We start from the raw sequence: 23,617 nt of genomic DNA on the forward strand, positions 1-23,617 counted from the left end.
ACACCTGGGAGTTGAGTTACTCTGTTGCACTCTGGGAGTCCTCAGGTGTGGCTTTGGCTGCTTTGGCTGCACACCTCCTTAGAGCATGGTTCCCATAGACTATAGCACAAGTGGAACCCCTAGAGGTGCAGCATGGAGGCCCTGCATGTACTTCCCCCGTTTCTTCTTCCCCGTGTGCAGACTACAGTAAATGTCCAAATCTTGTTTTAAAAATCTGGGTCTGTGGTCTTATTGCTGAAAAAACTCAAATGGTTATGAATTCAAACCTTTTAGCTAGAAATGATCATTCTCCTCAATCCAAACTAGTAGTATTTTATTATAGTTGTGTTTATATTTTTTTAAATCACTGACAGACTTTTACTTGCAAAACAGCTTTCAGTTCAAAAAATAAATTTAAGTGTACATGTAACAACAACAACAACAACGATAATAATAATTGGTGTTTTTCAAACACCAGTGTCTGGTGTGTGGTATGCCACGCACTGTTTTGGAATGAGTATTATCACATTTAATCCTCACAGCCTCTTTATGAAGTTCTTACTGCCTCACGCCCATTTTACAGATGAAGCAAGTGAGATACTCAGAGGTTATATAGATCCTTTAAGGTTACCAGGTGGTAATAGGATTTGAACACAGGTCATCTGACTTTAGAATCTGTACCCTTAACCAGTGGGGAAAATGGGGATGGAAGCTGTTTCTTTATATTTCAGTGCAACTTATTTGGACAAGTGTTATCTAAAGGAAAGAAATCTCAATTTAGAGTTAGAGGTCCATTTTTTCACTTACTGTGTGATTGTGGACATTTTTAATCTCTGATATTAAGTATCTTCGCTTATCATGATGGACTCATAATTCTTGCTTCCTGGTCATTTTGTGAGAATGTCTGTCTTGTTCACTACTTCAGCCCTCAGAGGCTGGAAACAGGGCTAAGTGCTCGTGAAGCAATAATGAGTACAGATGTACCTGATGCCTGGATCTACACATGTTAATTATTAGTTTCATATCTGCCCACTTCAAATTTGTCTTTAAATTCTGAAATCTTTACATATCATCTTTTACCCCTAAACTATTTCAGGAAAATGCTTTTGTTACTTTTGTGTCAGAATCTAGCACTCTTTCCTGTAGAAAAAGTAGTTTTGATTGCCTAGGTTCTGGTCCCTTGTCAACATTAGTCAATGACTTTTGAATTATTTTCTCTCTATAGTGGCTCAATAAACTCGTTGGACTCAATCTGTTTTCTGCTTTAAAAGATTTGAAAATGCCTATCATTGAATCAGTGATCTTGCTTATTAATCTTATCATTTCTAAGTTATGAATGTTGAATCACAGCTAATCTTCTTCATAATTCACAGTCTTAAAACTTCCTGTCCTTTGGGGACATCAATTCATGTTCTTTTGCAGCTTTAGCAATATCCTTCCCATTTTTATAGTCAGGCTTAGCATGAAGTGTTCGGGTCTTCGGAGTATTAGGCAGAGGGTGTTAGCTATAGGTGTGCTTTTTTGAATGTTTATCTTGAATGTGAAATCTAGAAAAACAATAGAATGTGAATACTAAAGATTCAATAGAGCTTTTTAACAGACATATATCTGGGCTTGATAAAAGAGCATCAAGCAGTCTGGAGAAAGATGAATTTGCTTTAAGAAAAGATAACTATTATTGAACAAGTCAATTTTCTGTGTTTTTCAATCCCAGGAAATACTGATTATGAAACGTATTCTCCCTAATAACTTTGTGATGTGAACTTGTTGAATTTTATTGACTTCAAAAGATGTTGGATCCAGAAGAAACATAGGATTCAGATTATATTAGCTACTTTTATGGCTGTCTTCCACTGAGATAACATTATCCAAAAGTTTGTGTCAAGTTGTTTTAGATGTTGTATAAGACAAATTTCTAGATGCAGTCTCTGTTCTTGGATACTTTACAGTCTAAGAGAGGTAATGCTGATTCAGAATGAGGAAAAGAGATTCAGGTAGAGAGGCAGAACCGTGGTCATTGGGTGGATTATAGACCTCTTTAAGAGGTGGGAAGTGCTGTGGAAGTGTGTGTGTGTGTGTGTGTAATGGAATTAGCAGCTAGTAGTTTGGTCATGTGGTAAACACAGATGTCATCTTATTTCTCACAATAAATGTATGAGGTAGGTTCTATTATCCCTACGTTATGAGTGAATAAATACGTTTAGAGAGTTCAAATATCTTGCCTAAATACATGCAGACTATTTTTCTAGAGCATGGATTTAAATAAAAGTTTATCTGTTTCCAGAGCCAATGCTATTAGCCAGTCTTCTTTATTATTCTTATAGGAAAGTATGTCTCAAAGTAGGGTCCAGGATTCTCAGGGGGTGGGGGTGGGGGCTGCCAGAATTTTCTAATAGTCTACAATAGAATTGTAAAAGTCAAGTCCTCTAATAATTAGTGACATTGAGCATCTTTTCATGTGACTTTTGGCCATCTGTGTGTCTTCTTCAGAGAAATGTCTATTTAGATCTTCTGCCCATAATTCAGAAAGATACACATACCCCAGTGTTCACTGCAGCACTATTTACAATAGCCAAGGCATGGAAGCAACCTGAATGTCCATCAACAGAGGAATGGATAAAGAAGATGTGGTATATTTATACAATGGAATATTACTCAGTTGTAAAAAAGAATTATAATAAATAATGCCATTAGCAGCAGCATGGATGGACCTAGAAATTATCATACTAAGTGAAGTAAGCCAGACAGAGAAAGACAAATATCATAGATATCACTTATATGTGGAATCTAAAAACAATGATAGAAATGAACTTATATGTAAAATAGAAATAGACCCACAGACATAGAAAACAAGGTTACTGAAGGGGAAAAGGGCTGGGGGAGGGATAAATTAGGAGCTTGGGATTAACATATACACACTACTGTACATAAAATAGAATACCAACAAAGACCTACTATATAGCACAGGGAACTATTCTTAATATTTTAGAATAACCTATAAGGGAAAAGAATCTGAAAAAATAGACTGCTGTACACCTGAAACTAACACTACATTGTCAATCAACTATACTTCAATTTAAAAAAGAGGCATAAAGAAATTGGCAGATCATGCAAAAAATTAAATAACTAAAAATAAAAATCAGGTCCTCTCTTTGATTCTATTTACCTTCAAAATAGTGATATTTCACAGACATAATTTTTGTGGACTACTAAGGTTTATAATGTACAAATTTGTTATAGTTGGTATTTATGAAATAAAACAAGTGTGTTTTTATAGATTGCTGGAGATTCTATTCTGTTAAGAAAAATGGCTGCTTAGATGTAATCATTTTACATGTGGTGGGGGTAGAATTTGAAACAAGGTGCTTGGCTTCTAAGCTTTTCCATTTAATCAACTTGCTACATGTCCTGATACTCTCTGATAATGCACTGCATCCTTTCAGTGTTGCCTTACTTGACCTCATTTGATCAAGAACCAAGGGAATCGTGTCTAGAACTGACATGCTGCCTTAACTGGCCCAGGCAGCCTGGGGTAAGTTTGAGGCTTTCATAAATCAGAAGGAAGAAGGGCAGAAGGAAGTTTTTTGAATAGAGATGCTCACCTATTTGGACACTTGTTAGAAGTCTCAAATTTTTAAATGTACATAAAAAAATAAATTGCCTCTTTGATAATTTTTTTTAATGTGGACCATTTTTTTAAAGTCTGTATTGAATTTGTACAATGTTGCTTCTGTTTTTTTATGTTTTGGGTTTTGGGCTGCAAGGCATGTGGGATCTTAGCTCTCTGACCAGGGATCAAACCTGCACCCCCTGCATTGGAAGGCAAAGTCTTATCCACTGGACCGCCAGGGAAGTCCTGCCTCCTTGACAATCTTTGCATTCAGAAAATAGAGGAAACCATTTCAGGAATAGAAAGTCCTGAATTAATTTTGAGCACGAAAGAGAACTAATTAGTAATGTGAAAGTGATAAGACTCTTTGGACAAAGTGACCAAGTCATTTGTTTCGTCATGGTTAAGGAAGAATAGATAAATTGCAAGATTTATTCATATCGATAGTAAATAGGATTGCAAAGTCACAATCAAAACAAAGCAAGAACAATGGAGAAAAAGTGTGTGTGTGTGTGTGTGTGTGTGTGTGCGTGCAGGCGCCTATGCAGTAATTCCAAAATCTGGTTTCATTCAAAAAGATAGGTAGCTATGAAAATTTTTTTTGATCATACTCAAAAATAAACCCAAAGAAGAAGGGAAGAATAGGTCACCCAAATCAATCAGCATCCTATATTTTCTTTATAAATCAATGCTGAGGTCACCGTTGATAAGATTGTTAAAAGGTTCTTTCACAGTTCAGAAGTTGATAGGCTAAATAGACTCTTACCAGTTAAACCTGGGAATCCAACTTCCCTTTTATAAAATTAAACTGAGGATGCATCCCTTTTTAACCAAAAAGAACATGTTGAAAAATGAACTGTAGTAGTGAAAATACTCTTATGCTGGAATTTGCATTTGAGTAAGTATAAACACATAATTTTGAGCCAAATAAGAATAAACAATTGTGTGTATTTCATTGATGTAGAATTCCGTAAATACTGAGCACAACCTGTCTGTCTGACATATGCTAGACTGAATGGATTTAAAGATGATTAAACTATGATTTCTGTATGTATTGCTTTGGGATTGCCCTGAGAGTATAGAAATAGAGATGTTTTAGGATAAAGCTGTAAAATACATTTTAAAAAGTAATTGGAGTGTGGAGGCAAAACCCAGCTTCATTCAATTACTTATACAATAATCATGTATTGAATGCCTACTATGCGCCAGGCAGTGTTTTAGGAACTAGGGTTATTGTGGCAAACAAAACAGATGAGGCCTCTTACCTCATGGGATTTACATAGTGGGACAATAAACACATAACTCAGAATGTATCAGATAATTTTAAGAGCTGTTGAGGACATAATAGGGGACATGACAGAGTATCTTGGGTGGCTCCTCTGCGTCTCACGCTAATAGGAGGTTTTTAGAGTCAGTGTCTGTGGAGCTAAGCTAGCCACGTGAAGATTTGGAAGCAGAGAGTTTCATGCTGAGAGGATGGTCAGTTAAATGGCCTGATTTGAAAATTAGCTGCGTGTTCCAGGATCACTGTGGCTGAGGTACAGTGAGTAAAAGGGAATAGGGAGCAGGTAAGGTTGGGGACATGTGCAGGAACATTCTTCTTAATAGAAATTACATCCCTAAGTTCAGGAAAGGGAGTTTAAGTGCTGGTGCAAAACCATTGGAGTAACTGAATCTGGGAAAGGCCATGTTCTAATTTATGCTCTACGAAGATCAGTTTGGCTGCTGTATGGAGAGTGCACTTGAGGGGGTGGTGCAGAGTGGAAGCAATTATTACCAGCATTAAGTCAGGGAGCAATAAAAATGCCGTGTCTAACAGGTTGGACTCAGGCCTCACTGTCTTCCTCCTAAGTAGTCAGGGAGGGCTCTGCAGAAGCGAGAGAAATTCAGATGTTTATTTGCTAATAAAGCTTTGTGCACCACTGCCATATTGACAATACTAGGCAACATATTATAGAAACATGAAAAAGTGACACACGTTTGCCCTCAAGGAATTTACAGGACAGCAGGAGACAAATATCATTTGAACAAGTTGTTCTATTACAGATAGAGAAATAGGAAGTGGAAAAGAATTTCCCCTAAGGTGGGCAACCAAAGGAATGACTTTGCTGCTGCTTAAGTGATGGAAGAAAGAGGATGTAGGAGAGAGAAGAATGAGATAGTACCTACCCTCAGGATGAAGCTTAGATCCTTAGAAGGCCTTGATGACTCAACATCTAGTGGCTGAAGGAAATGGGAGAGGGAGACAGGAGCCCTGACCTCCTGATGAGGGACTCTGGCTCAGAGCTTGGGATCTGACCTGGTAGGTTAGTACGTGAGCAGCATGAGCCATAATTGCCATTTTCGAGAATTCATTCTGCCCCACGGGCTCAATAGACAAGGGCTTGCCTGTAGTAAGGGTCTCTTATAAGGGGACGTTTACCGAATTTACCCAAATCATTCAGTCTACTTCACTACCAGTAACCAATTGTTTATGTGCTAATGTCATGTTACCCATTCTTGAAAATTTTATTACTTTTTGAAAATATCTTCAGCAATGTTATCATCTGTATTTACTATTTAGAGAAGAAAATGGATGAAACAGTAGTAATTCTTAGGTATTTGAAATGACGGTTTAAGCTGGCTAGAAATGCATGCATGATCCTTTTACACATTTTCAAAGCATTCATAGGTAATTGTAATTCTCAAAATAGTCCATGAAGAAGGTAGAAAATCATCCCCATTTTAGAGCTGAGAAGTGAACTGTGGAAAGTTTTTCTGCAAACAAATTAGTGGTTGACAGAAGAATAGAGTTTGGACTCTTGCTCTATTTCCCAAATACTTTACAGCTACTTATGAAAGTGATTAAATTGTGGACAGTCTATCACATGGGTCCCTGAAATGTAGTGGATTACATTTATGATTTTCACTATTATTTGCTATTTTGGTAATATACATAGCTCTTAAGGGTATTTGATGAAAAAAATACTATTTCTGTCCTTGCTATTTTCTACTAAACTATAATTCATACATTTTTGCATCTGTCAGTGACTGTTGCCTTTATTCCATAACTAAAATCACTTCTGTTATTTTTCTTTTATCTATTTTTATAAAAAGAAGGATTGATTTAAGCCCTATGGAGAGAGCTCACACAAGATTGTGTTTTAAGTGTTAAAGCATGGGGTCGCATTATCCTCAGCTCTGTTCTCACTGAGAAAAATGAAAGCATTGAGGAGCTAAAGCTTCTTGTACTTTTTAAGGCAGACACTCTTGTCTTATATTCTGTGCTTCTGAAATGATAAATTGCTTTCAGTTAAGCCCATAGGATAAGAGAAATTTCTAATCATTTCTAGTCCTCCACCCCCAACTGTCTTCTAATTTCTAAGCCTAGTAATCTAAACATCGGTTTGCCTAATATCTTCAATGCTTCCTATGTTTGTGCTTCCGTCAACAATTCAAAGACATACTACTTCAGAAAACTTGTCAATATTTTCAGTCTGTTTTTCCTGTGCTGCAACAGATCATGATTCCAGGTAACCATTGTAAAAAGCCTCTGCTGTTTCCCCTGTGTGTGTATTTGAAATGTAGCATGTATCATCATCATTCAGTGTGTTTTGGAGAATGAGGAAGGCATTTCAAGCTATTAAAGCTACCATGGCTTTCCAGAAGTGGGATCAGCACATACGCCAGTGATGTTGCGTGCAGTTCTATATAACAGCCAGACTGTTCATTACTGTGGATCCTTCCAGACAGGGTCCATGACATTCATATTTAGTGTTCTAAAATCTTAAAACAACTGTTAAATTATAGATGCTTAAAAATTCAGTTCAATTTATGAAAGAAGGAATTAACATGTTTTACATATTAAAAGATAATAAAAATGCAAATTTTATCTTATATTGTTTGTTGAAGCTGAGTTACTACAACCAGAAATATGACCCATGTAGAAGAGCACATAATCCATTTTCTGATCTAAAAATATTCATTCAAATATTTATGACACATCGTCTATGTACTGGGGTCTGTGATAAACACAGTTCTTGTTCTCATTGAGGTTCCATTTAAATGGGGCAGATAAACAACTAAAAAATGATCATATTTGCAAAGAAAAAAAGAGGTTTTAGAGAATATAGCCCAAGCCAGATGCTCTAAATTGGTGGCCTTAATAGTTGACCCTAAAAGATGAGAAGGAGCTAATTATGTGAAGCGCTTTCTAGGCTGAGAGTGTGTTATTTTGATTAGTTGGATTTTACAGTTAACAGAAAATATAAAAGCTTATTGATATTTTCTTCCTCCTTCTTTATTTAATTTGTAAATTCTAAAATTTTTAAGTTCAAAATGCAGCACTAAATCCACTATGTTCTTTTTTTTTTTTTTTTTTCTTTTTTTTTCACTATGTTCTGAAAAAATGTTCTTTAAGAGTAAACAAACAGTGCTCAAATGCTCTCCAGGATGAGAGAGAGAACTGTGAATGAAAGATTATACTTCCAGTACAAATCAGAAACCTACTTGGAGAACAGGTAGTCTTCAGACTAAGCTGGATTTGGTCTAACTTGGAGGGTTGCATTTGGTCTGGCTTCTTCATGATACAGAGCAGAAAGCTATGTTCATTAGATTGTCTAATTGGCAATAAGACACAGTTCTGCTTCCTAAACTGTAGTGGGAGAAGCTTGCTCCTAACTGATTTCCCATATGATCAGATTCAGCTTACATTTCCCAATGCTCTCCTTATTGAAGTATTCCTCCCATCTTTGTGGTGTGGCTCCTCCTGAGATATAGAGATTCCCTCTTCGCCTCTTTTCTGGTCCTACTGCTATGCAGTCATCTTCTCCTGCCTTTACTCTGCTGGTTTTCACAGTCCTTGTATCTCCAGAGAGCAGTTCTCCTGTGGGTTTTAACAGCCAAAGATGCTGTTATGGAAGGACCATGCTTCCACAGCTCATAGGAACCTAGGGGAAAATGTGCTCACCCTAGGCATCTTTGTGGGTGGATACAGCCATGCTGCTGCTGTGTTTTGCCTTCATAGTAAAGTTGCTTAAAACAATCACAACCATATAGAATTCAAATCTCAGGATGCTCAATGTGACTTTATAAAGTGGAAAGGCAAAAGCAAAATAATAAACTGCTGTTGGGGTCTCTTTAAAATCATACAGTCTCAGTGCTGAAATTTATAGCAGGAGTAATGGGAACATACTGAAATCACTGAAGTTTTATCCTCCTTATTTACTGCCATTTTCTTCAGAAGCTATTTTCTTGCTTATTTAACTTTATTTTAAAAAGGCACTACATGGAGCAGTAACTTTTTCCATTGTCAACTGTAGGAGGAAAGGAAATTCAGGCCCTAGGACCAGGAGAAATCTGCCAGAGCCACTGAAGCACAGACTCCTTGAGATAACAAGGCATTTCTCTTCCTGCCCAAATGCTCTTCTGTGCCTTTCCACCTAATCAGTTACCGTGTGAAGCATTGGGAAGGACACAGCTCTAGTGCCAGTTGACAACGGTGTCCCTCCATATCCCATTCTGATGCCCATCCTCTGTGGAGATGATCACAGCAAGAGTTGCAAGTAGTACAGACAGCTGCTGTGACTGGGTGATTGAAATGATAGCCAGTGGGTTAAATACAGAAGAATGGGTGTTTCTGGTAGTTAAAGTACTACGGACCAGTGCCCAAATGGAAGAGATAGACTACTTTAGAATATGGGGCACCCAAGTCACTCCAAGACTCTTGACATTTTACTTACTGTAGGAACAACTGAAACTCTTGGAGCATATTCAATCCTGGATAACTCACAATAGTGCTTTTGCAGGAGTTCTATTCTTTGCAATGAGTCAGTTTCTACAGACTGCTTTATTTCTTATGTATAGATGATACTTCCTTGTTTACTTGCATGGTGTAATTTTTGTTTGAAAAGTGGATATTTTAGATGATGTATTGTAGCAACTATGGATTCTAATCTCTTACTCAAGGATGCTAGTTGCTGCTGCTGCTGCTGATGTTTTTTGTTGGATTATTTAATGACTTGACTGGACAGATTCTGTAGAAGAGGTCTCCCATGGATTCTATGGCCACTGATGTCTCTGCTCATTCTTTTTATTCTTGACTGGCTTCTTAGCTCTTGCTTCCTTCCTAGCTTAAAGGTCAGCCAATGGTTGGTTAGACATTGTACTTAGACATTTTGAGCCAATGGCTTTCCAACATTTGCTGAGGGGTTCCATGTTTGGGGTGGGGCATGCATTCAAAGTTCAGACAGCTTACAAGCCTTCCCCAGCTTTCACTTTTTGCTTGTGTGTGTCTCAGATTCAACTAGTGATGAATATGTAACCGGAGCCTTTTCCCGTCTGATTTGAACTTCCATGCAACTTTTCCAACCTCTTCCCTTGGGAAGCTTATTGAAGCTTATTTGGGAGCTTATCAAAGCCCGCTCTGGCTATCTCATTACCCTAGATAGTCCTGTTAATTTTTTTGGCTAGTTCGTTGCATTCCTCAGCCAGGATTAAAGTCTCAGAGACGGTAGCCTTCCTTGATTGTTTTCCACTGAGGTTGAGGTTGCTGTCATTTTTAACAAAGCACCTAGGTGTAGGGTTTTTATGTAGAGCTCCACATCAGATCATAGCAGTACACAGCTGGGGGTACACTTCTGGAATACTCAACTAAGGACTTCGGAAAAAAACTCCTCCTTTGTAAAAGCAACAAGAACAGCAACAAAAATTGTCAAAGTCAACTGCTTCAGAACTCTGAAAATTAATGAAAGACTTGAAACAGTCTGAGGAACATTTATTCCAAAAAATGTTCGGGGTGCTATTTTAAGATTATGTGATTTTGATAATATATGAGATCTTTAGAAAAAAAATTAATTTTGACATTATATTTTCCATCTCAATTTAAGTGAATAATTGAAGTTATATGACAATCAACTTACCTTAGAGGTTCAATTATTCTGTTTTAACTACATTTTTAGCTCTAAATCTGTGGTTCTTAGCAATCTTTTGGTCATAGACATCTTAAAAGTTGATAAGAACTATCAAACTATTCCTCAACAAAAGGTAAGATTTACACAATTTTGTATATAATTTCCTGAACTTCATGGAGTTCTAAAAGTCCAGTGGCCCCCCAGGGCTTAAGAAAACCTGTTTAATGGCAAAGTTCATAACGTATACTGCTTTCTATCCCTTTAAGGGTCTGACATTAAACATTTTAAGTGCCCAGTAAGTACCTAAGTATTTTTTAAAATTAGTTTCAGTGTAGATATCTAAATGTTTGAAGTTAAATATTTACTCAACCTGGATGGGATAAAATGATTTTAATATTAATTAATGTTGTAATAATTACTTACTGTGTGACCTTGAGAAAATCTCTTAACCTCAGTTGAAGCCTGTTTTTGCCTACCTCCCACAATCACTGCTATGATCACATGAAATGATCATCTGAAGGAATTTGGAAAATGACACATTATGTATACATGAGGCCGTGCAACTGTTCCCTGCTTTAATTAGGGTTCCTATAAATTGTGAAAGATGTACTGAAGTCTTTCTTTGCTTTAAGCCTAAAGAATCATATCTGTCCTTGGCTACACAAGCTAAAAAAAAAAAAAAAAAAAAAATTGTGGGATTCTCTGGCATCTATTTGCCTCTGGATTCTTCTAACTGAAGTTCTCAATTTTAAGTAGCAAGAGAAGGAAGAAACAGGTTGGTATAACTAATTTGAACACCTTTCTAGAACCAGCTGGCCAGCAAGTTTTTGAGTGCCTGTGATAATGTTTCAAGGAGGCAGCAGAGGAAGGGCATAGAATGGTGAAGCTGGACACAAGACACAGAGGTCAATAGATAGGATGTGGAAGTGGTAAGGCATGAATAAATGCTTTCAGAAAGCAAGAGGAGGGTAGTAGCCCACCCAGACCAGAACTGTCGCTCTTTCAGAGATCTATATTATACTTTCTCTTTGTGGAAGGACAATTAAACTAAGAAGCAGTGTGGTAATACAAGAAGAGTATAGGTTTTTGAGCCAGACATCAATTTGAATACAGGTTCAGTGACTTAATAGCTACACGAACTTGGATAGGTTATCTGATCCCCTGCACTGCAGTTTCCTCATATTTAAACTTATATAAACATATAAATAGCTCTTGCTGTTTGGCGTTATTCTGGACCCACAGTTGGTGTTCCATAAATGTAAGGTATTATTTTGTACCAAAGATTGGATAAAAATGCAATTAGAAGACCGAAGTTTCATTATTGGGTAGGAGCAAGCAAGGTCTTAGGTGGGTATTAGTTGTATATGCAATTGACGTTGCATTCATAATAATGAGTAAAAATCACTTCCAGAAAGAGTGAATACATCAGGTAATTAAAAGTTGATAAAATGATTCATCTCAATTGTTATATGTTTTCATCCACTTTGATAGTATATGTAGATTAAATTACTGTAATTACGTTGAAGCTTTGAGAGAAACTTGAGGATCACTGTCTTCACTGGGACTCATTTAGTCATAGCCAATTGTCCAGGAATACATTGGAGCAATGGCATACCACTAGCTATTTGCTATCCCAGGAGATTTCAGCGTGGCCTTTAAGTAAGAGATGGCACTGGGCTAAAACTGGTGTCTTGGTGAAATTTTTCACATAGGAAGAAAGACCTATATTAAGGATGAACTGGGTAGTTACACTTAGGTTATAACATGGCATTTAAATATTGTAATAAAGGATTTAATTGGGTCACAAAGTCTCTAAGAATGGGGAGAATGTTCACGAAAATGACTATTGGAGAATTTAGGGTCATGCATCATAGGAATTATAAACTGGTTTTTCAAATAGATGTTAAAAATATGTTCTCTCCTAGGCCTTACTAACCATACGTGTGCTCAGGAAAGCAACCTTGAGTCCGGCATCCTCAGGGATGTTCCTGCAGCTTCCCTCTGGGTGTAGACTAGCATGGCTCCCTATCATGTCACCCTCTCCTTCTCCTGTGGGTTTCTAAGATTGATGCTCTTGCCCAAGTTTTGGTGTTGTGAGATTTGACTCTCTTAAATGAGAATCTTCTTTTCTCCACTTGAGTCCCTTTTGGCTCTAGAAACCACAAAGCCATGATTTCTTGAACTTTTAATATCTTTAGATTCACCTCTTTTTTTTTTTTTTCCCCCTCCTGTTTCTTTGCCTGGCTTTTGACAGAAGTTTCCAGCAGAAAAGTTCAGACCAGAGAACAGGTAGAGAACAATGCTATCACACAGATCACCTCTCCTCTTTTTTGTGAACTTATTCCCTGACCGGGCTTGGTCTTCTCCCTCTTAGTCTTTTAAAGTGATTTCCCCTGCAGGGAACATTTTGCCCCCTCTTGGGAAAAACATAAGCAAACAAATGAAAAATCCTTGTTGAAGATTCTCCTCTAGAAAACCTGATGGACCTAGACATTTAAATTCTAAGACGATCAAATATTGGGCCATTTCCATTTGGTGGCGGTGTTTTAACAGTTTTAAGTTAAAATAGGTCTTTGCCAAATGCCATACTATAATTTTATATCAAATAAAGATTTGATAAATCCCTTCACCAGAACAAATTATTCTTTGTTTTAACAAATATTTTCAACTTTGAGACATATATCCCAAGTAATATTTAATGGAACCTGAGAGAAAGAGGAGGGTCTTTCTGAAGATGCAGAAAGTAAATTCAATCTGCAAATTAAAACCACAATGGAATAATGACATGTTTATAAAAGTTCTTACATGTAATAAACCAAATGTTTAACTGTGAGGTTAAGTTTGAATTGCAAATTGCTTACCTTCAAACAACAATTTCTGCACTGTGTTTTGGAAAGCTCTGGTTTGCTGCTGGCCACTTCATTAATAAATGCAATTCGGTTTTCCCTTCAATGAGAAAGGAAGACATTAAACGTCAGTGGCATTCAGAGCAATGAACATGTCTCCAAATTTTAACGGGAGCAATGCCATTTTTCTAGAATCATTCATTCCTTATCTTGTGGATGCATGCCTGCTAAGTAGGCCTTTGTATTTACTTCAAATTCATCAGTCTGAGACACTGCTGTATTCCATTCTTACAGATGGAAAAAAAATAGACTCTTTACTGAGAGGGAAAACACATATTTTTAGTTTCACACCATGCCACATCATTGTTGAGTAGATTTTATGTTTAGTGCTTCAGCTCTTGTAAGGTAGATGATCAATTCGAAGTTTACACAGAAATCATTAAGATGATTATGAACCCATAAAGAACAGAGAGCTTGTTTTTTTTTTAAGCACTGAACTTTCATGTTAAAGCTGGGCTGTGATGGGTGGCATCTTTTTCACAGCATCCTCAATTTGTCTTCCAGATGTATTGGGCCAGTGTTCCCTACTTTACTAGACAGACTTACACTTTAGAGATACACTAGTTACTAATATTAATGAAATAGGCATTAGGTTTTTTGGTTTTCTATTTTGTCTTTCCTCAAGATACTTGTCTAGGAGAGAGTGGTAATTTCTTTTATTGTGTACAGTTAGAGCTGAAGTAAAGATCTGTTCTTCCCTCCTATTTAGTTGTCACCTACTCCTATCTTGTCATTTACAAAGCTGATAAACAAGGCTCAGAGGCTTGCCCAGGATCATATGAACACATCAGGTCAGAGCCAGGCCTAGGACCAGATTTTCTGGCTTGAGTTGAGAGCCATTCCATTCAAGAATTCTGAAATAGCTGGTTTAATAGAGCCCCAGGGTAGATTAAACAATATTTAAAACACTTGATGTAAAATTAAAAAAGAATAATTACTAGTAATTTGAACTAAGGTAAATAATATGATAATGAGGAGCCCAGTCTTGAGATGGATAAGGACTTGGAATAAATCAACTAGTATTTCCAGTTAGGGATATTTATACCACTACCATGTATTTATAAAAGCAGCAGGTCTTGAAAGTATCCATGTATTAAAAATGGATACGTATGCAAAATATTACTTCTTGACAACTGTAGTGATTGATTTTGATTAACCCAAGTCTAGATTTACATATCAGGGTTCTTATATCTAACCGGCACTTGACATGGCTAATGCTACCAGGTGAAAGTCAAAGCCTGCTCTTTTCTTGAGTTCTCCCAGCGGTATATTACAATCAATTTTTTTTTCTGTAATTCTAAAGTCCACAAATTGACTCAAAGCTCCTTCTTTTGTAGATATTTTGCCTATTTGGAAAGGTAACATAAGTCCCTTTCATCTATGATCCTGCCAGCCCATATGTCTTTTGGAAGGTCAACACAAAGGAACAGTTTTAAAAAGGAAGACTACTACTCCATAGTACTTGGTCCATCACATACTTTATAGACTTCATGACATGCCAGAGACATAAGACTTGTCCACCTGCTCAGCCGCCTGTGATCTCCTCCCTCAACCCACTGCAGGAAACAATGAAACAGCTGGAAGGATGGCCACAGTTTTGGTTCCCTTGCTGTCTAACCTAGGGCAGTATGTCCATACTGATGAGGCAAGACTTGAAAAAGGATGGGGTGAAGAGTGGGCTGTAATAGTTAAAACCAAACTATTTCTCAAGTCATGTTCATAATATTTATGCCAAATTTTCATTTTCTTTTAATTATATTTTCTTTTTATGCACAGATTTGTTTATTGGGGTATAGTTGCTCTACGGTGTTGTGTTCATTTCTGCTGTACAATGAAGTGATTCAGCTATATGCATACATATCTCCCCTCCCTCTTGGACCCCCCACCCTTCCCATCCCTCCCATCCCACCCATCTCACCCATCTAGGTTGTCACAGAGCCCCAAGCTGAGCTCCCTGCTCTATACAGCAGGTTCCCTCTAGCTACATGCAGAGATCTTTAGATTCAGTACTTATGTTTTTAATAGTCCAGTAGTTAATTGTTTACATTTTAATTGAGATCGAGGGGGCCAAGTCTGCCTTTGGTAGCAATATGTGATTCAGTCCAGGGTATGCAATTCTTATTCTCCACAAGGCTGTGGCTAAAATTATTAACCTTTTTTAGGTTTCAGACTCACTAAGTATGTAACTGATATTATGTCTATAAAATGAGGTAAATAATATTACCTATTTACACAAATGATGTAAAAATCAAGCAAGATGCTGCATATCAAAGCCTTATTACAGTGCCTGGCACATAGTAAGCTTTTAATAAATTTAACTATAATAATATTAATAGTAGTAATAATAATAGTAATGTCTTCCGCAGTTAGAAGAGGATTGAGGTAATTAAATTTAATTGTCACTAAGCAAATCTGTATGTGGCTAGGAAGTAAAATTCAATTTGTAGAGAGTGTCTTTAATACTGCTTAGCTACTTTATTCTTTATAATTTTAAATGCTGTTTCAAACTTACATGATAAAATCATGCTCTCTTGACAAAGAATTTAAGGAGGATTATAATAAAAGCAAGATGTTTTGTATACAACAGAAAATCAGGACTAAGAAATAGAAAAGGACAATACGCCCAGCACAGGGTGCTTTGCTGTTGCTCTGTGGGACTTCAGATTGGGTTTTGGAACTGATGCAGCTAGGACAAAAGGGCCATTTAGTTCAGGCCTCGTATCCATGAAATGCCTCGAGTTTAGACTTGTAGCATTACCTATTAACAGTGTATGTATAAAGCCCCAACTCTATTATAGAACTGTAGTTCTGTGTCATTTTGCTGAACCCTCTGCCTTAAATGTTCTAATTAATTAATTAAATTTTATAAATCCTGCAGTTATCTTGGAATAGCATACTTAAGTTTTATTGTATCTCTCTGTGTGTGCCCAAGACAAATCATTAATTTTTAAAATATAAGCATTTTAGATATACCACCATTTTTGTAACTCTGCTTTATTGTTTCTTTCTTTTTTTCTTTTTCTTTGTTGTAAATGGAGCCTCCAAAAATGGAAGTGGGCCAGGCTTCTTCTGACCGTTGGGATTGCTTAGCCAAGAGGTCCAAACAGGATTGTACTTAACAGGAAAAGAGGGAGAAAGAAACAAGAGAAATTATAGGGTAGCCATAAAGGCTTATTAACAATTGCTGCAGAGATGAAGATGGTTAGTTCTACTCTGTATGAAGAAAGAGTTAGAAAGTCTCCTATAGAATGTAGCAGCAAATACTGCATCCTTCACTGAAAATTACTGAAGACCCTTTCCCTGGAGTATAAAGTCATTAAACCAAACATTTAACCTTCTTGTCTCAATGTGCCTAGTTGAGATATACTGCTAAGACATAAAATACATAAAGAGAAAAGTATAAAAATATCAAAGTGACAGATTTGCAGTTGAGATGTATGAATAACTTGAGTTATTCTAATTTGCAACACAAACAGCCCATTACCTGCCTTGGGTATGACCAGATAGGATGCATAAATAGCAGCAAAATTTATGTTAATTTTAAAATATGTAAATTCTCTTTATGAATGCATTGCACTGAATGTGAAATGTGTGCTCCACCACTACTGACCCTTAATAAAAAAAAGAGCAACAGAAAACCCATCTTTTATATGATGGACATAAAAATACAAATTAAAAATCAAACAGAGTAGGGGGAAAAGAAAAGTGTTAGATGCTGAAAATGAATATATTTATTCAAATATATTTGTCCTTTAGCACTGATAAATTTTGTATCTGCATCAAAGAACAGAACATATTTTTATTATTTTGCTTTGGGTTAATATAGTCATACGTAGGGCTCGAACAAATGTATTGCTAGAAATTACATTCAAATTGATTCCAGTATATGATATGAAGTTACAAAAAAGAGATATTACTTAAAACTTGAATTTGTTATTGCATTGTTGTCCTAATCTCATGCGAGTTCATTTTAGGAATCTAGAAGTAAAGTTAATTTATAAAGCTTTAATTTTAATAGGGGATTATTGCAAGAACTCTTCTAGTTTGGAAGAGTGTGTGTGTGTGTATGCACATATATATATAAATGCTGACTATGAAAATATGGGCAGTTGGTGTATTTCTATTTAAACCAAGGTGACACAATCAAATGTCTTATAATAGATGGAGGCAGAAACAGATATTTTTATAACAAATACTCAATCATTACTCCTTGAATCAATGGATGCATGAAAGGAAGGATTAAAAAACTGGAGGAATGGCAGTACTCAGCATACATATTGATAGGTGCTATATGTAAAGGCACTATTTTGGGTAAGAAAAAAAGAAAAGAAGTAGTTACCCAGTTATAAGGAAACTGTGGATTCTGCTTCACTATTACTATAAAAATAACATAAAGGCAAACACTGTAATACTGCTTAATTTCAACTTTCCAAATAATTGCTAGAATTTTATTTTCCTAAAGTCAATGCTTTGGGTAAAGTTATGATTTGTCTCTGAAACAGTTTTCTCTCTTAGTAAGTAAAGAAAGCAATGACATCTTAGAAGGCACATGGACTGTATTTGAATCCTGACTCCATTATTAGAACTGTGAATTCTGATCCTGGATCCCCCATTTTTAAAAGGAACCACAGTAGCGTTCAGTCTAGAGGAATTTTCTGTCAATTAAACAAAACAATGCTTTTTTCCCTCCAGCTAGCATGATACATTATATTGACGTAAATGTCACCTATATTTTTCATCCTAAATCAGAAAAAGAAAACCAGTGAGTGATATGAATAACAGAAACCTTAGGAAAAGTGAAAATGTGACAGTATCATTTGAGATTCTGTTATGGATATATTTACACATGTACTATAGATTTTAGGAACGTCAATAAAATATGCAAACGTCAGTATAATTGCATGGCAAGTGTCACTAAAATAATTGCTTCTTTTGTTCTTCATCTTTGCTCTCTTTTATCTTGACAGATGGACCCAGTCAGTGCACACCTGTTGGCTTAGCTTAGAGCCAATTCTATCTCTGTGTGTCTGAATCATTGGATTCCTTTGTTGCACTGCAGTTTTCTGTTTTATTCTCCAAGTTGCTTATACTTTGACTTTATGAATCCTAGTAACTGAGTTTTCCATAATCTATTTTAAGTCTTCAAGTTACTGAACATCAATTCAGTTTGTCTCTACTCATTTTTACACGTTGAGACAGCCATGTCTCTTTTCATCAGCCGACATAGATTTCTGGTATTTGACCAACTAACTTGATTCCCTCATTGCAGATCGGCTTTCTTTACTCTTGTCCCCAGAATAATGGTGCCTTGAGCCCTTTGCCAAACATTCTTGGCATGATTCGAATTTGCATGGACTTGGCATCTCATGTGTTGTAATCTGGTATTAACAATGTTGCCTGAATCCAATATGACAGGAAGCTGAGACAAGTTCTCAGACTTAGAACCAACAGCCTAAATGTGGCAGAAAATCAGTACACCAGATTTGTAGAGAGACATCTATAGTCAATTTTAGATGGTGGAGATCTTTACCTTCTTTGGCTACTTTGCCTTAGATAGGACTTTTCTCTGATGACTTCCCCATATTATTATAGGAAATGGTACTTCTTCCTATTCCTTTCAGTACTTTGTTTACTTCCAAGAAATTGTTTCCTTTCCACCTTCCTTTAACCCAAGAATTTGGAAATAAAGAACAATTTTCTTTCAGAATTAAACTAAAATATTAATATATTAATATGCTGTGGATCACAGTAGAAATATATTTTACCTTGCAGCATTTAGGACTCATTAATAGTGAAAAAAAGTAAGCCCCAATTCAAAGTAATAACATAAAAAGGAATTATTAGCTCTTGATTAGGAATTCCAGAGGTTGGGTTGTATATTCTTCTTCTAATATTGTTTAGCAAATTATGCCAAAATTTAGTAAATTAACACAATAAACATTTTTCCACAGTTTGTGGGTCAGTGATTAGGGAATGACTTTGCTGGGTGGTTCTAACTCAGTTTCTCATGGGGTGCCAGTCCAGACGTTGCCTAGGGCCACCGTTATCTCAGCGAGTGCCTGGGCTTGGAGAGTCTCCTTCCAAGATTGCGCTCTCATGTCATGGTTGGTAGAAGGCATCAGCTCCTTCCTGGCTCTTACCAGTTCCATGCCATGTGGGCCATTCTGTAAGCCACTTTGGGTGTCCTCTAGGCATGACAGCTGTCTTCCCCAAGAACCAGGGAGAGGGTGAGAGAGAGAGACAGAGAGACAGAGGAGAGAAAGAGAATGAGAGAGACAACAAAGATGCTGCAGTGCTGTCTATGGCCTAGTCTTGGAAGTTACTGTTACTTTTGCCACACTAATTGTTAGAGGTTAGTCACTAGGTTTAGTCAAGGTGAAAGGAGTTAACTCTAGCTATTAAAGGAAGATGTATCAAATATTTTGTAGACTTATATTAAATCTTCCACAGTTTGCCTTCAGGGTTGATTTGATTAAACCTATCAGTGATGTTACCTTAGACCAATTTCTGCCTTTGGGTTTTGCCTTTTGCAGGATGAGCAAAGGAGGGTTCCCTGTGTGGTATTAAAATTACCCTAGCCTTAGTATCTGCACATGATACTTCCCAGAAAGAGAATGTACTCGTAGCTTTCTGGGTGGAAAAAGACACCATCCTTTGCAAAGGTTACCAGCACACCACACCTCATTCTTCACTTGCTTGAGCTTGTTCACATGCTCTTGTATAAATTAGCTCTATGGGAATGAAGCATTTTGATCTCTGCCTTTGGGACGGGTCATCTGCGATGATCAATACTGCAGAGGATTTGGGAGAATCCTGATTGTTTTAGAAACTCTGGGGTCTAAACTGGACCCTGGACTGGGGTGGGGTAATCGCTGTCTCCCCCTTCCGTATTCCTACCCAAACTGCACGGCTGCTTTACTGGGGAGAAAGAATGGAACACATATTAGTTGGGCAGATTATTAAAAATCTGTCTCAAGCCATAAAAAGATCAGATTCTGGGTTGGTAAGAATAGACTAAATAGCTAAAAGAAATAGAAAACTAAAAAAGAAAATAAAATAGGAAATTTACTGAGGGTAGGCATAAGCATGTAAGTTAAGAGATCTAGTCAATGGCAATTAATCTGTTATTAAGGCCAAATTAGCAAGACCATCTCTATTGGGGAGGTGGATATAGAAAGCCCTACCCAAAAGATTTTTAAATTCCAATGGAAGAGACTTTTTTTATGAGGGAACAGCCTGAGGCCAATAAAATTCAATTAATATAAATCCTGTTCTGAGGCCATGCTTACCAAGCATCTACCAGATGATTATTTGGCTCAGAGAAAGGAGATGAAGAATTTACTAGTCTGTATTACCTTTATATTTTCATCATACCTTAGCAAATTGGAATTCTGCTTTACATGTCTGGTTTATGAACTGAACTAGTTAACATAAGTCTATAGGATTTTACATTCTCTTGGTGTACTGTCAAAATCTGAGCCTAAAAAGCAAAGTGGCCTCAGATAAATTTGGCTATAGAATATTATACTTATTGATATTTCTGTGATGGTTAAATATTAACCTTAAAAAAAAATCTTAGTATCTGCATTGACCATACAACTTCACTCATACTAATAAGGATCTAGAACCTTTAACTCATACTTATTGCCCAAACATTGTATCTAGATGTTAGTAAAGAAAAATAAATGTAAGCACCTCCCATGGTTTCAATTTTTAATTATTCAGTTTTTAATTATTATATGTCGAAAACTCTTTGTCGTATGTCAAGAAATTCTTATTTTTTCTCCTTTTCAAAGTAATTTTATCCATGATTTCTCATGACTTGGGATTATATTTTTATTCTTTTTCATTGGCTCCTTCACATTCAATAATGGAAGCAAGCAGTATGACACTATGGGAAAAAAATAAAATAACTCTACCACATCATCTGATAGCTGAAATATTAAATGATTTTTACTTTCTAATGATGGGTGCATAATCTATCACACTCAGTAGTGTTAAATATAGAATTCTGTCCTGTTCAGAGTAATGAATAATACTATAGGATAAATAAGTTAATATCTTGGTGAAATAAATGGAATCCACTTTTGGGTATTATTTGACCAATGCCGTATGATTTTGAGAAGAGGCCTTGGATTATGAATTTTTTAATATGAACCACTGACTTGTTCCTAATGTGGACTACTCCTCCTGTTCAGATTTTAAGTCTAACAAAATGCTGTTTCTGTTACTAAGGAAGTAACATACTAACTACTATTGTTGCACATTTCCCTTATAAAACTATAATGTCTAAAGTTCTGCTTGAATGAAGTCCTAATATGTTTTAAAAGACATCTGGACCTGGAAAAGATGGCGGCGAAGTAGAGAGACGTGGAGTGCAACCCTCTCCACAGATGCATTGGGAACGCACGGAAGGACGCAGTGATTCCCACAGAGAACCAGCTGGGCACCAGCAGACGGCCTCGGACGCCAGAGAGGGCTGCGGGGAGCCCGACATAGCCGGTAGGGAGGCATCTGCGAGGGCTCAGAGAGGGTGAAGCGGCGGAGCTGTGGCAGACGGGAGGGAGTGAGAAACATACGGAGGGTCTGCAGCGCAGCTCAGCGTTCCCGGACCCAGACATCGATCCGCGGCTGAACGGAGGGTCCAGGAGCGGGAGCGTGGGAACCGGAGAGCTGGTTCACGGTGAGAAACATTGTTGCCGGTAGGGTGACGGACGGAGAGCACAGGAGGGAGGAGGTCCGCCGAGAGGAGTGCCCGTCCCTGAGAGCTGCCCGGCCACAATGGCGGCTGGAGGCTGCAGGCTCACAGGCGGCGGGGAGGAGCTGCGTGCGTAGCCTCTCCCTCTCTTTCGGCGCCTCTGCAACAGGCAGGGGAGAGACGCCCTGCGGGCCACCTAAGGCGCTCAGGGATAACAAGCACTCTCAGGCACTCGGGCGGGGCTAGATTAAAACCCCTTGCAACGCCAGCAGCAGGGAGGCTGCCGAGAGAAAAAAACAAACAAACAAACAAACAAACAACAGCATCAAAAAGAAAAAAAACCCTGAGAGAGGCCCAACTCTAAGACTTTCTGTTTACGCCTGAGCCACCAGCGCCCTCTGCAACAGGCACCTCCAAGCCTGACTGAAACAACAGAGCGCCACTGCTCACTCACTCCCAGGAGAAGGAGCCACTATTGTACCCTCTCCCTCCCCACACACCGACGCTTACAGACGAACAATAAAGGATCCTCTGCTGGTCACAGAATAACGCAAAAAAAACCCAAGGCAAGGAGAAGGACACTTACAGCTGAGACGCTAAGGAAACAGAAATAGTAGTATCAATACCTATTGAACTGGTCCATTCTGGGATCAGTTCTGGATTTTTTTTTTTTTTCTTCTTTCTCTCTCTCTCTCTTTTTTTTTTTTTTTTTTTTTGATTTATTAAATACGATCTTAGCCCTAAGGGATCTACAAGTTTTATAACATAATTTTTTAATGATATTTTTTATTCTTTTTTTTTTTTTTTTTTTTTTTTTGCCTTTTTATATACTTCTATATCTAAGTTTTTGGTAGTACGGACAAAATATCTCTCATACTTTCCTTTCATCCCTATCTTTTATACATTTCTATTTCTTTTTATTTGCATATTTCCAACCACATTACGCTCTTCTGTTCCCCTTTCTTCCAGCCTTTTTAAGTTTATTTTATCTTAACATACTTATAAGCAACACTATCGGTCTGCTCAGACTCCTTGCTCTATTCTCCAGATGACGCACTGCCTTGGTATTTAATATTAGGCTTTTGTCTTTATCTTAGTTCTTAGTACAGTTGTCTAATTACATTCTGAGAATCTCCATTCTCTCTGGTGGTACTCCAGCTCTTTTCTATATGTGATCCTAGCTTACAAAATCTCCCTGGATTGATGTTTGTATGTGTAAGGTGTTATTTGTTGTTTGTTTACTTTTGCTTTTGTCTCTGATTTGTTCTGTTTCAGTTGTCAATTTCTGCTGGGTTTCTCTTTGAATATCTGATAGCACACTGGGGTTCTGTCAGGTCTTTCTAGAGCCTTATGTCCTAACGGATTCAGTAATTGTGTGTCTTATACATGTATGTGTTTCCTAGACTTAATATTCATTTAATCCAATACTTGGACATTAGTCTGAGGCTTGGACAGTCTTCTATAAACACCTCTATCGCCAGGACAAGCAACCCCAAAAGTTTGGACAACCATGAGGAAACAAAGAAACACCATG

Source organism: Hippopotamus amphibius, chromosome 2, assembly GCF_030028045.1.
Source record: "Hippopotamus amphibius kiboko isolate mHipAmp2 chromosome 2, mHipAmp2.hap2, whole genome shotgun sequence".
Taxonomy (NCBI): Eukaryota; Metazoa; Chordata; class Mammalia; order Artiodactyla; family Hippopotamidae; genus Hippopotamus; species Hippopotamus amphibius.